Raw genomic sequence first — 11763 nt, 5'->3', positions numbered from 1 at the left:
TTGTTTCTTTCGCAATAAATACATAAACGGAACGCAACGCCAACTTGCCTCTTGTGCCAACGAGCCCCGGTCTCCCCTACTTCTATATTATATATATTATATATAGTTACAAACGATACTTTATTTGCCCCGAAGGAGCCTTAAAGGGTGTTTTTGAGGAACGTTCCCAAACCTTTACAGAAAAATACAGAAAAATACATATAATTATAAGCATAATCCTCTTCAATCCTTTCGTTGTCTCGTCCTCCTTGATCCTCTTTTGTTGATTGTCTCCCTACCCCTTCCACTGCCTCCTCCCCAGTCCCCTCCCCCGGTCCGTTTCGTCCCCGTCGTCGTCCGATCCCATCAGTAGTTTATCCTCCATTTTCTTCACGATATCCTCCTCTGTCAACTCCTCTTTTTTCTTGTTTTCCTCTTTCCTTTCCCTTCTCAATTCCCTTTCTTTTCCTGCTTTGATTCTCTCCTCCACCGACTTGTCTTCGTCTATTTTTACTTTCATCCTACTTCCTTCCTTTCTTCTTGTTTCTAATACTTTCCATTTATCCTCCTCACTTCTCAGCTTCACCATAAAAGTCAGCCAGTCCCCTCGCTGTCCTATCATAAACACCTCCTTCACCTCCACCTTCACTTTCAGTCCTTCTGTGAATAATTGTTCCACCTTCTTCCAGTTTGCGTCGATTCCTCCCCATCTATATATTATATATAGTATTTTTAATTGTTGATAGATGCTTTACTGTTGATTCACCAGAAGCTTGAACCCAGAGACCAAGTTATTTTCTTGGTCGTATTTGCCATAATTTTTTAGAAACTTAGAAGAGTTTCCAAGATATATTTTTTGTCTTATGTTAAGATCTTTTTTATTGTTTTATTTCAGGAAAACCAAACAAACCCCTAAAAAAAAATACAAGCCGTATAAGCAATACTCTGATGAGGACTTACAAAATGCAATAAAAGATGTGAACAACGGAGTTTGCAAAGTCGCAGAGGCGGCAAGAAAGTATGCAGTACCTATTAAAACTATTTAGCTTAATAGAAAAATTTTATCGTTTTTTAAATCTATAGACCAGTACTACGTCGTCGTCTGAATGTTTCTGAATAATACTTATTAGAATAATGTTACAGTAACTATCGTTTTATATTATGATCTCATTCGAGGCACTTGTATTTATAAAATTAATCAAAATATCAGGATTTTTAGAGCAACCTAAGCTTTCCAATATATTATTGTCTTGTTTAATGAAATATTTATCCATTAATTTCTTCGCGAGATTTTTACGTATATCACTTAACGTCCCATCCTAATCTATTTGGCCGAATTTATTTAAAGTTATTGGCAAACATTTAGGGTATGCAAGTGTGTTTCTCTACTGCAATGCTAACATTAAAGCATCGTTCAATCTGTTGATTTGGATTTTCCTTCTTTTCAGTTTTTCCCTAAAGTTTTTTCAATTTTGAATTTCTTCTTCCGTCAAAAAGTTACTCCCTTCTTCGACCATCTCGTCCAATTGAACCAGCGAAGTAATTTTCTTAATCTTGTTATTAAAGATCTTCAGTCGAATAAATATTTTGACACTTTGAGCTAATTCGTCGACGAATAAAATATGATGAATACGATCCTTTTCTTTATTTATCTCTTCCAAATTTTTCTTTTCCTTATGGATACGATCCATTTCCTTAATCATCTCTTGTATCTTGATTTCATCCTTTTCTTTAGTTATCTTTTCGAATTTTTGTATGATTTCATAATTGTTTTTAGTTATCTTTTCCAAATTTTGTTTGATTTTATCCTTTTTTTTTACAATTAATTGCATATTGCGTATCCTTTCAAACAGCAGTCTCCTGCTGTGCAGTATCCTCATGCCATGCGACCAACCGCCTTCCGCATCCTATAAATAAAAAAATATTTTAAAAAACATTAGAATAAATACTGCTCGAAACTGATTTTTTTGCTCTACAGAAGCATTTAAAGTTTCAAGTTTTTCAACTAAGTTAATTCATTCATTATATCTATGTATTGTTTTGCTGTTTTTTTTTAGGTAAGCTGAACACAAAAAAACATTACTGGAAGAAAAAAAGAATAAAATTAGAAAAGATACTGGACAGAATATACAACGCGAAATTTTGTAATATCGATATTTTATAATAGCGAAACGTTTGAAATTGTTACAAAATTGTATTTTAAAATTGTGAAAATAGTTGAGCGTTTATCGTACAGGTATAGCATTAAAATATTTTCGTCAATAGAACATCATATTAAATTAGAAATACCGAGGAGACAATATGAATCGATTGTTGTGGAATATCTGGGTCGGCTTAGAGTACCTTTGACTGAAAACTGTGTCAAGCCGTTACATCATTTTTATTTATACTGTTCGTCGCGGTGCAGTAGCACACCATTTGCGATGGAGAAAGGACTAGGGCAACGGATTTTAGCAGATGATTGAGATTTTTGTTACGCGCGATGTCTAGGAACATTTTCGTCTCGCAAGTTCTTTGATGAGTTGTATTCTGTGTTGAGAAAATGTTGGGTGACATCAAGCAACGATAGCCATTCTCGATTATGTTTTTGTTTGTTTAGTTTCTTATCTCCCTCCAGCAGTCGTCGAAGTAGGCCGATAAAACTGACGAAATGTCTACAACTGGTGGCACATTGCAATTATATTCGTCCAATGTAACTGTCTCATTTGAGAAGCAGGCTCATTGCTTTGCGATTATCTACTCTAGCCGCGTAATTCAACAGCGTATTACCTTTTTCTTCAAAATTAGAAATTATAGAATACAATCAGAACGAATCTGTAGTTTTTGAAAATAGTAGTCTCGAAAATTGAGAAACAAGTAGAAACTTGCACATTGCTTCCTTATAGTTGTTAAGTGTGCAAGTAGAAACCTGCACATTGATTCCTCTATGAGGAAGCCTGTTTTTGTATGCATAATTATTAGTAGATATTTATTAATTTGGCTTCCTCATAGAGGAAGCAATGCAGGTTTCTACTTGCACACTTAAAAACTATAAGAAAGCAATGTGCACACAAGTTTCTACTTGCTCACTTAAAAACTATGAGGAAGCAATGTGCAAGTTTCTACTTGCTCACTTAAAAACTATAAGGAAGCAATGTACAAGTTTCTACTTGCACATTTAAAAACTATGAGGAAGCAATGTGCAAGTTTCTACTTGCACACTAAAAAACTACGAGGAAGCAATGTGCAAGTTTCTACTTGCACACTTAAAAATTATGAGGAAGCAATGTGCAAGTTTCTACTTGCACATTTTTTTTATGGATAGAGTATCATTAAAGATAGATTGGTGTTGAATTTGGTGTTGAATCTAAGTTATTTGATGGATAGCCGATCTTCAAAACCGATCCTCAATAAATTTAAATTCGACGTTTTCGAACATAAGCAACACATTGGCATCGAAACAATTTTTACTTCGGTCTTTTTTACCCCTATTTCATATATAATTCTTTTAAATTAGGTTGATTAGACTTAGCTTTATATGCGATCAAAATTATGGACCTTTGATCGCGTATAAAGCTGGGTCTAATCAACCAATGGCATCGAAAACTCAAAAAACAATTTTTACTTCGGTCTTTTCTACCCCTATTTCATATATAATTTTTTTAAATTCGGTTGATTAGACTTAGCTTTATATGCGATCAAAATTATGGACCTTTGATCGCGTATAAAGCTGGGTCTAATCAACCAAATCTTAAAAAATTATATACGAAATAGGGGTAGAAAAGACTGAAAAATATAATAAAATTAGAAATAGATCAATATCTCCAAATTTGCGGAAGTTAGAGCAACCATGGACATTTCTAAAAAAATACAAATTTTTTTTAAAAAAGAACCCCTTTACCGATCATCGCCAAATTCAATACCAACCTTCCTTGAATGATACTCTATCGATTAAAAAAAAAAACAGCCCGATATCTCAATATTTGCAGAAGTTAGAGCAACCACGAACATTAAATCTGCACATACACACACACAGACATTTTTTTAGGCGATATTTCAACGTTTTACAACGATCTGAACATATTGGCGGAAAAAACTCAAAAACCAATCTCTTCATTGGTTTTTTCTAGTCCTATTTCATATATAATTTTTTTTAATTTGGTTGATTAGATCCAACTTAAACGCAATCAAAGGTTCATATACGAAATTCACGAAAACAAAGCTTTCTCTATGAGGAAGCAAAATCTATTTATGTTGAAAAGACTATAGTTTCTCTGTTATTTATGACATTTCATACTCACTGACAGTGCATTGGACATCCATGTTATTTTGTTCCAAAATTAATTCCAGACACCTTAGGAGATTCGATGTATCGTCGACTCCTTGTCTTCCTCGCATCCCCAGCTCCATGCAGACACTCAGAATCAAATCGTTGGCCATCTTGCGGGGTTCCACCTGTAGCAATTTCTCAAGAATAACAAGCCATTCTGAACAGCCGCACATACGGCTTTTCTCACGTTTATGTATCTTTCTTCAAATCTCTCTAGAATTTTCATCACTGCAATTCAAAAGTTATGTTGTGCGGATATCGTTAGCAGATTCTCGCGGCCGAACGACGATTTTCTCTCAGAATATCTGCCACATAAGGTCGCGCCATATAGTCCATAAAACCTATCTTGTCTCTGTTTTCTAAGTACTCCTCGAGATTTTGCTTCGATCCATCTCCAATTTTGCCTTATAAACCCTCCCTCTTTCATTTCCGGCAATATCTGCTCAACTTTCTCATGTTAGCCCTTTATTGGTGCCAAGGCTTGTACCCTTCTCCAGCAAGCAGGTGCTAAAGCTTAGCGATAGGAGATGCGGGGCGTCGAAGAAAATTCTCAATTCTTCTCTTTTGTAGAAGACTGGATCTGAACTAATTGTAAGAGACGACTCATCCAAGAAATACAACGTGTTTTCGAACATCGAGAACTGAACGTGTTTGCACTGATAGCGCGATTTATCAGAGGTGGAGCTTGTGGAGATGGACTCCGTGAGTCAGTTGGGTGAAGAGCTCCGTTTGTTATTATTATTATCATTTCGCCATTCATACTTCACATTAATATATCGTTTTACACATATTATTCGAATTTCATTATGCTCGTCATCCGAAGATAAATCAGAATTGTCAAATTTTATGTTAAATTGACCATATATATAATATTATTTAATTCCATATTGAAATTTCCTAAATATATTTTAGTAAAATTAATCAAACATATTTTATATTTTAATGTAATACATATCTATTAATACCTTTTATTATGGTAGATATTAATCAGAATAGCTCACATAAAATTTTTGATGGTAGATGTTGTCCCACAACTACCATGATTTCAGGGTAAATTTTAACAGAAAATTCTCTCCGTGTATTAGATTAATATACATAAATGTTATGGTGCACATTACTGAAATTGTCAGTGAAATAAGTATATGTACTTACTTGTTAAACATATTTGTATTAAAACAAAATTTGGACAAACAGGATGATAGGGGAGGAAGTTTCAGAGAGCTGGAAACTAAATGCGCAAACCAAGAACGGCAAGAACCAATTCTACTGGATTGAGAAATCACACCGCGTTCGGCGTCTGACATACGACGTACGACCATAGTTGCCAACTTCGAGATACCGCTCGCTGTTTATCGTGTGGAGGAGGTAGCGCATACAAGGAAGGAGCCATGTACGTGTGCTTTTAAAGCGCTCATGTATGTACAAAGCTCCTTCCTTGTGTGCGCTATTTCCATACTTCACCATGAATAATAGAAGTGAATATACGTTGCTACTTGCTACATTTCACATTCGGCAACTGTAAAAATTTTCTTAGAAGAGATTTTATGGGAACAATTTGTAAAACTCGATTAACTAAACCTATGCTTTTATGCATTTGTATATACGTTTCGGATTTAACATTACGGCAATATCAATAGATTGTGGTATAATAAGATATCCATGTCGTATAAAATACTGCAATGTTTGATATTCGGTTTTAAATTCAGCAAAAGCGTTTTGTAGAATTATGCACATATCTTTGAAGTCTAAAGGTTATTCTACATAGAAGTTGTAGTCGTGAGTTGTAAGAAATTGACCAATCACAGATTGAATATTCTCCTCAACTTCAAATGTGATTGGTCAATTTCTTACAACTCACGACTACGACTTCTATGTAGAATAACCTTAATGGTACATTCCGTTCCTTCTCTTGAGATTCATATTTATGTTTAATAATGTCTATAGTTGATTTTGTAAATATTATCTACATATTGTATTATTTCATGTGCAAGTGAAATAAAGCAGCTCTCTTTGTAACTATATCATCAAATTGTTCTAATGTCATTAATCAACAATTAATTGTTCACAAGTTTTCGCTGTTAAGAAATTCTCCGAATCAGTGTATGTTTTAACCTGATCTGTTTTAACGTTATCTGATTTAAGGCTGATCTACAATGTGCTCTTTGCTTTCTGTTTTTTGCTCTTAACCTCTTTGCGACTATCTCGTATTTCGCAATTCCGTCGCGTAACATGATGTTTCTTGTCTCTTCTGAAGTTCGTCAATTTTTATCTTAGGCGACAAAGAACAAAAAACATCGCGTTACGCGACGCAATTGCGAAATACGGGATAGTCGCAAACAGGTTAAGAGCAAAAAACAGGAAGCAAAGAGCACATTGTAGATCAGGCTTTAAAAATGTTGTGACATAAAATATTATCATAATATAAATCAGATTTAGGTTCAATAGAACAATTATTACTTTTATTATGCTTTTTTAAATGTCGTTTAAATGAATATACCCGACTGGAAATTAATATGTATTTATGATACTACTAAACACTCAGATATGTTTTCACGTATTTTTTGTTTTTACTAGAACACTACAAGCGCGCGCCATTTCTTCAATTTTTCATACACACATATATATATATATATATATATATATATATATATGTATATATATATATGAGGCATTCTTTCTCAAAATAGCCACCCCTCTGCACATTTTATTTTTGAAGATAAAATGCTTAAATGCTTTTTTGTAATTGAGTTTTCGACGGGAATTTTAAGATCTCGCAAAGCATTTTATCTTCAAAAATAAAATGTGCAGAGGGGTGGCTATGTTGAGAAAGAATGCTCTATATACATATATAGGTATAATGTATTTGAAGTTTTACGCATATACAATAAGGTACAGCATTTTTCCTCTCTTAAAATTGCTGTATTTAAATCAATTTATTGTTGCTTCTTTTCCGCAATGCCGATTGGTTCTTTCATTGTGCTTACTTCGTGAGTGAATGTCATTATATATTTTGACAGTTGTGTGTATCAAGATTAAATTAAAATGCTTCAATGTATAAAAAATAAAGCAAAATAAGGACATAATTTTCAATGTCATTGAATTTATCATGAGAGGAATTACAAACATAAATGTTTTATTTATTTAAAAATTTATAATAAAGAAAAAATAGGGATATAAATGATATATAATATAAGTATATTTCTGATGCAATTTTCCGCTCTTAAAAAGAGCATGTAAGGGTATATCCAGACAAATTTGTATAGCGCATAAATATAAAGAAATTGATTAGTCCATATACATGTGTATAAGGAAATGGGGACCAATCTATTTCTTTATGCACCCATGCAAGTTTGTCTGGATATGTTCTAAGAGATTTAATTGTTGCATGCCACTTTTTTACAATAATAAATATTGATTGGTATTCTTACTTAGTTCACTTTTATTGCAAAAGTAAGTGTTGCAAGAATCATATTTTGATAATTCACAAATGACAGGTTATATTGAGATTGATTTTAGATTGATTTTGATTATCTTGCTCCTCTCTGTTCTCATGTTGGCAGAGAGACCAGGTTTTTAGCTTAATTTTACAGAGTGGGTGTTAAGATTGCCCACTCCAACTCTCCTCCTTTCTCAGGCCGGGCTTGGGACCGTCCAAGGCGGAGAAAAAAAAAAAAAAGGAACAAAAAATATAAATATAAAATTTAAATATGTTTAATGATATAATAATATTATCTTTAATAATGTTCACGTTAAGATTATATATACTTGTACTATTTATAAATATAATAGGTATTTTTAATTAATAACATTGAATAATAACTTTAATATAATAATTTTTATTTTTATATGTATCGCAGGGATTTTGTGAAATTCGTTTTTCTTTAAAATTCCTAGATATACTGTGGAGTAAAAAATTAAAATATTGCGGATTAAATAAAAAAATATCTACTTATTTATTATATGGAATCTGTATCCACTTCTATTTTTTTCCTACTTAAAAATACAATGTTCATTCTTAATATAAAATAGTTCAACATAGGTTTCCACAACTTTTAACGTAAAATTTTTTATTTATATTCCATAATATTTTTAGAGATTTTACAAGAAAATAAATTTTACAAAATCCCTGTAACATATGCAATTTGTTGGATTATCCGGGGTTGCGATAGAAAGCAATAGACCTTGATTAAGCCTTAAAAGAATGGAATGTTTATTATATATAGACAGAATTTACTGACAGATACATTCGTTACGTCCATGCGGCTTAGGACGAAGCAGACAAGAAGAAGGGGGGGGGTCTGATAGGAGAAAACGGAAATTAGCTACCGGGTGCGAGATTAGTGACCACGCTAATCAAATATAGCTTGACAATTAACACGATATTGGAATATTTAACACAATTTATAAATATTTAATTTAAAAATAATGTTATTAAATTCTTTCTATTTAATTTATTTACCCTTTTTTATACCCTTTTTTCTTACGTACTTACATTTTTTGTTATGTAATGTGTATTAAATATATATTTCTTTGTATACATAGTTTTTAACATTTCTATTATCTCGTTGATTACCTAGATAAACTTTTAATGCTTGCCAAGAACGAACTCGCAAAAAATGTAATATATTAAGTAATATGTAATTACTTTATATTACTAGCACATACGCGCGCTACGCGCGCGCTTCAAACTTTTTCCGTTCCATTTCACCTTAAAACACTCATCCCACATCACCATTTCTCTCCGTTAATATGTATTCCCTTTCTCATCCACTGTACCAATGTCCATTCGCCACTTCTCGTTTCTTTTTTTCTCTCCGCTCACTTCACATATCTGTCTCTCCCATATTTTGTTTTCTTCTTTCTTTTTACTTCTCGCATAAGACTTATCACACTTTGCTTCCTCGGCTTACATTTTTTTCCTTACACTTAACTACTCCTTACACTGCACTAACGCGCGCGCTATCCATGTCCATATATTTTCCAATATTACATTAATATGTAATGTAATGTTGTAATGTAGTAGACTACACGTGTAATCCATTATATGTGTAATATACTACACGTATGGTAAGTGACTTGTGTAGTAGACTACACATGTAATCTACAAAATGTGTAATACACTACTACACGCGTGTATTAAACGTAATGCTACCGTAATGCTACCGTGTATCAAACGTAATGCTTTAATTGAAAACGTGCAGCACACTGTAAAAAATTTTTGTAAAATTACAACTATTATAGTGGGTAATTTTGAGACCCACTATAAGAGTTGTAATTTTACAAAATTACAGTACGAAAGGAAAAAGTAATTTTGTATTACAATTACACAAATTAAGAATGTGTGAAAATGTACACCTATTATAATGGATCTCAAATTACCCATTATAATAGTTGTAAATTTTACAAAAATTTTTTACAATGCAGCTTCAGAAGACCGTTGAATCTCTCGACGCGTAAGTAATTTTGTATTACAATTACACAAATTAAGAATGTGTGGAAATGTACACCTATTATAATGGATCTCAAATTACCCATTATAATAGTTGTAAATTTTACAAAAATTTTTTACAGTGCAGCTTCAGAAGACCGTTGAATCTCTCGACGCGTAAGTTAAACGATGCAGGGATTTGAGGTACAATTTGCACACAATGATTGATTCCCTCAAAAACCAAATAAGGGAATTAACACGGGAGAAGGAAAGACATCGGCATGAGTCAGCATGCTCGATTAAAGGCGCGAACGCATATCTCGTGATCTTGCTTCCTACAGCTCGGCCGTCCTGCTTCGTCATTCACCCCGAATGACTTTCTTTACATACATGTAAAAGATTAGATTTTTCAGATCGATTTAAAACAAAAATCCTAATACTAAAATATTAATGCTATAATTGTTATTGAATTATAATCATTTATATTAATAACCATATATATATAATTATGTATAAAACAGTTGGGTACATTTATACAATACGTAATTGAAAAGTTAATGTTAAAAATATACATCGTTAACAAATACCAATATATTTATACAAACTAATATTATTAATCAAAGCGATATTGGACGCGTTCAGCAGACCAAGCCGCTGAGTAGTAGTCGAACGTAATTGGCTCTTACTTATCAACGCAGAGTGTTGATAAGACGAACTCAACAGTTGTATCTGCTGAACGCGGCCAATGATGATTAAGAAAAAAAGTAAAAATAAATTAAAAAGTTTTATATATTAAAAAATATAAATGCGTTTAAAAATTTTTAGAATTATTCTAAAGTCTATACTACTTATCTTAAAAAATTATTGTCTAACTGTAATTCAACGATGATAAAAATTTAATCAAAATTATTTATTTTAAATAAGACCAAAATTGTTTTGAAATTGTACTTCTTAATATTTTTTACTTTAAAATATAGAACAGAATGATATATAAATAAATATATACTTAAATATTGATATAAGACTAAGAAATAAAAGTTTGTAGTTAAAAGAAAATACATCAATAAAAATATAATCCAAATAATAGACTTTTACTTCGCGAGTAATAAATAACATCAATATCATTTTTTTGACCATGTATTTTGATCCATTGATATTATATATAAGTATCCTATTTTTTAATAATTTTAACTTTATTGCGAAAAATATTACCTTAGCCAAGAAAAAATATAATAATTATTGGAAATTATTTAAATAGATTTTAATGATTTTGTAAATAACATTGAATTTTTATAAACAGGAATTATAGTATATTTGAATGTTTAAGGCTTGATTTTATCAACGTCACGTAACTTTAATCCTTAGTTTAATTCATTCTTCATCTTTTTCTAAGGCAGACAGTTAGAAAGAGACGGAGAGTGAGTTAAACTAATATTAATGTTATGTGCGACATTGATGTAACCTGATCTAAGAAAGAGAGAGGAAAAGAGATAAAGAAAGTAACCACATTTTTGAAAGATATTAAAAAAACTTACCCATACACTGAAGGAAGCAGAGAATAGGGATACAGTACAGGGTTCAGGAACAGGATACAGGAAATTACTTTTGTTCAAGCTATCAATACGATTTCTGATTTGAATACGGTATACCGAAAGAAGGACATTCTGAAAATATACAATTTTTTGAAATACTTAAATAAAACTATTTTTTAAACAATCAAATATATTTATAAAAGTCTATACTACTTAACTTAAAAAATTATTGTCTAACTGTAATTCAACGATGATAAAAATTTAATCAAAATTATTTATTTTAAATAAGACCAAAATTGTTTTGAAATTGTACTTCTTAATATTTTTTACTTTAAAATATAGAACAGAATGATATATAAATAAATATGTACCTAAATATTGATATAAGACTAAGAAATAAAAGTTTGTAGTTAAAAGAAAATACATCAATAAAAAATATAATCCAAATAATAGACTTTTACTTCGCGAGTAATAAATAACATCAATATCATTTTTTTGACCATGTATTTTGGTCC

The 11763-nt window shown here is 31.5% G+C and overlaps 1 long non-coding RNA gene across 1 annotated transcript in view; it reads left to right on the top strand.

The window, feature by feature from the left end:
* The window catches only part of LOC139811971 (uncharacterized), a 20303-nt gene extending 18901 nt beyond the window's left edge, over window positions 1-1402 (top strand). Inside the window, exon 2 of the long non-coding RNA XR_011731792.1 lies at window positions 875-1402. This is a non-coding gene — a long non-coding RNA (uncharacterized lncRNA). The remainder of the gene's footprint in view (window positions 1-874) is intronic.
* Window positions 1403-11763: the final 10361 nt, after the last annotated feature.

This window comes from Temnothorax longispinosus, chromosome 4, assembly GCF_030848805.1.
Source record: "Temnothorax longispinosus isolate EJ_2023e chromosome 4, Tlon_JGU_v1, whole genome shotgun sequence".
NCBI lineage: Eukaryota > Metazoa > Arthropoda > Insecta > Hymenoptera > Formicidae > Temnothorax > Temnothorax longispinosus.
This window is presented reverse-complemented; position numbering and strand designations above follow the sequence as displayed.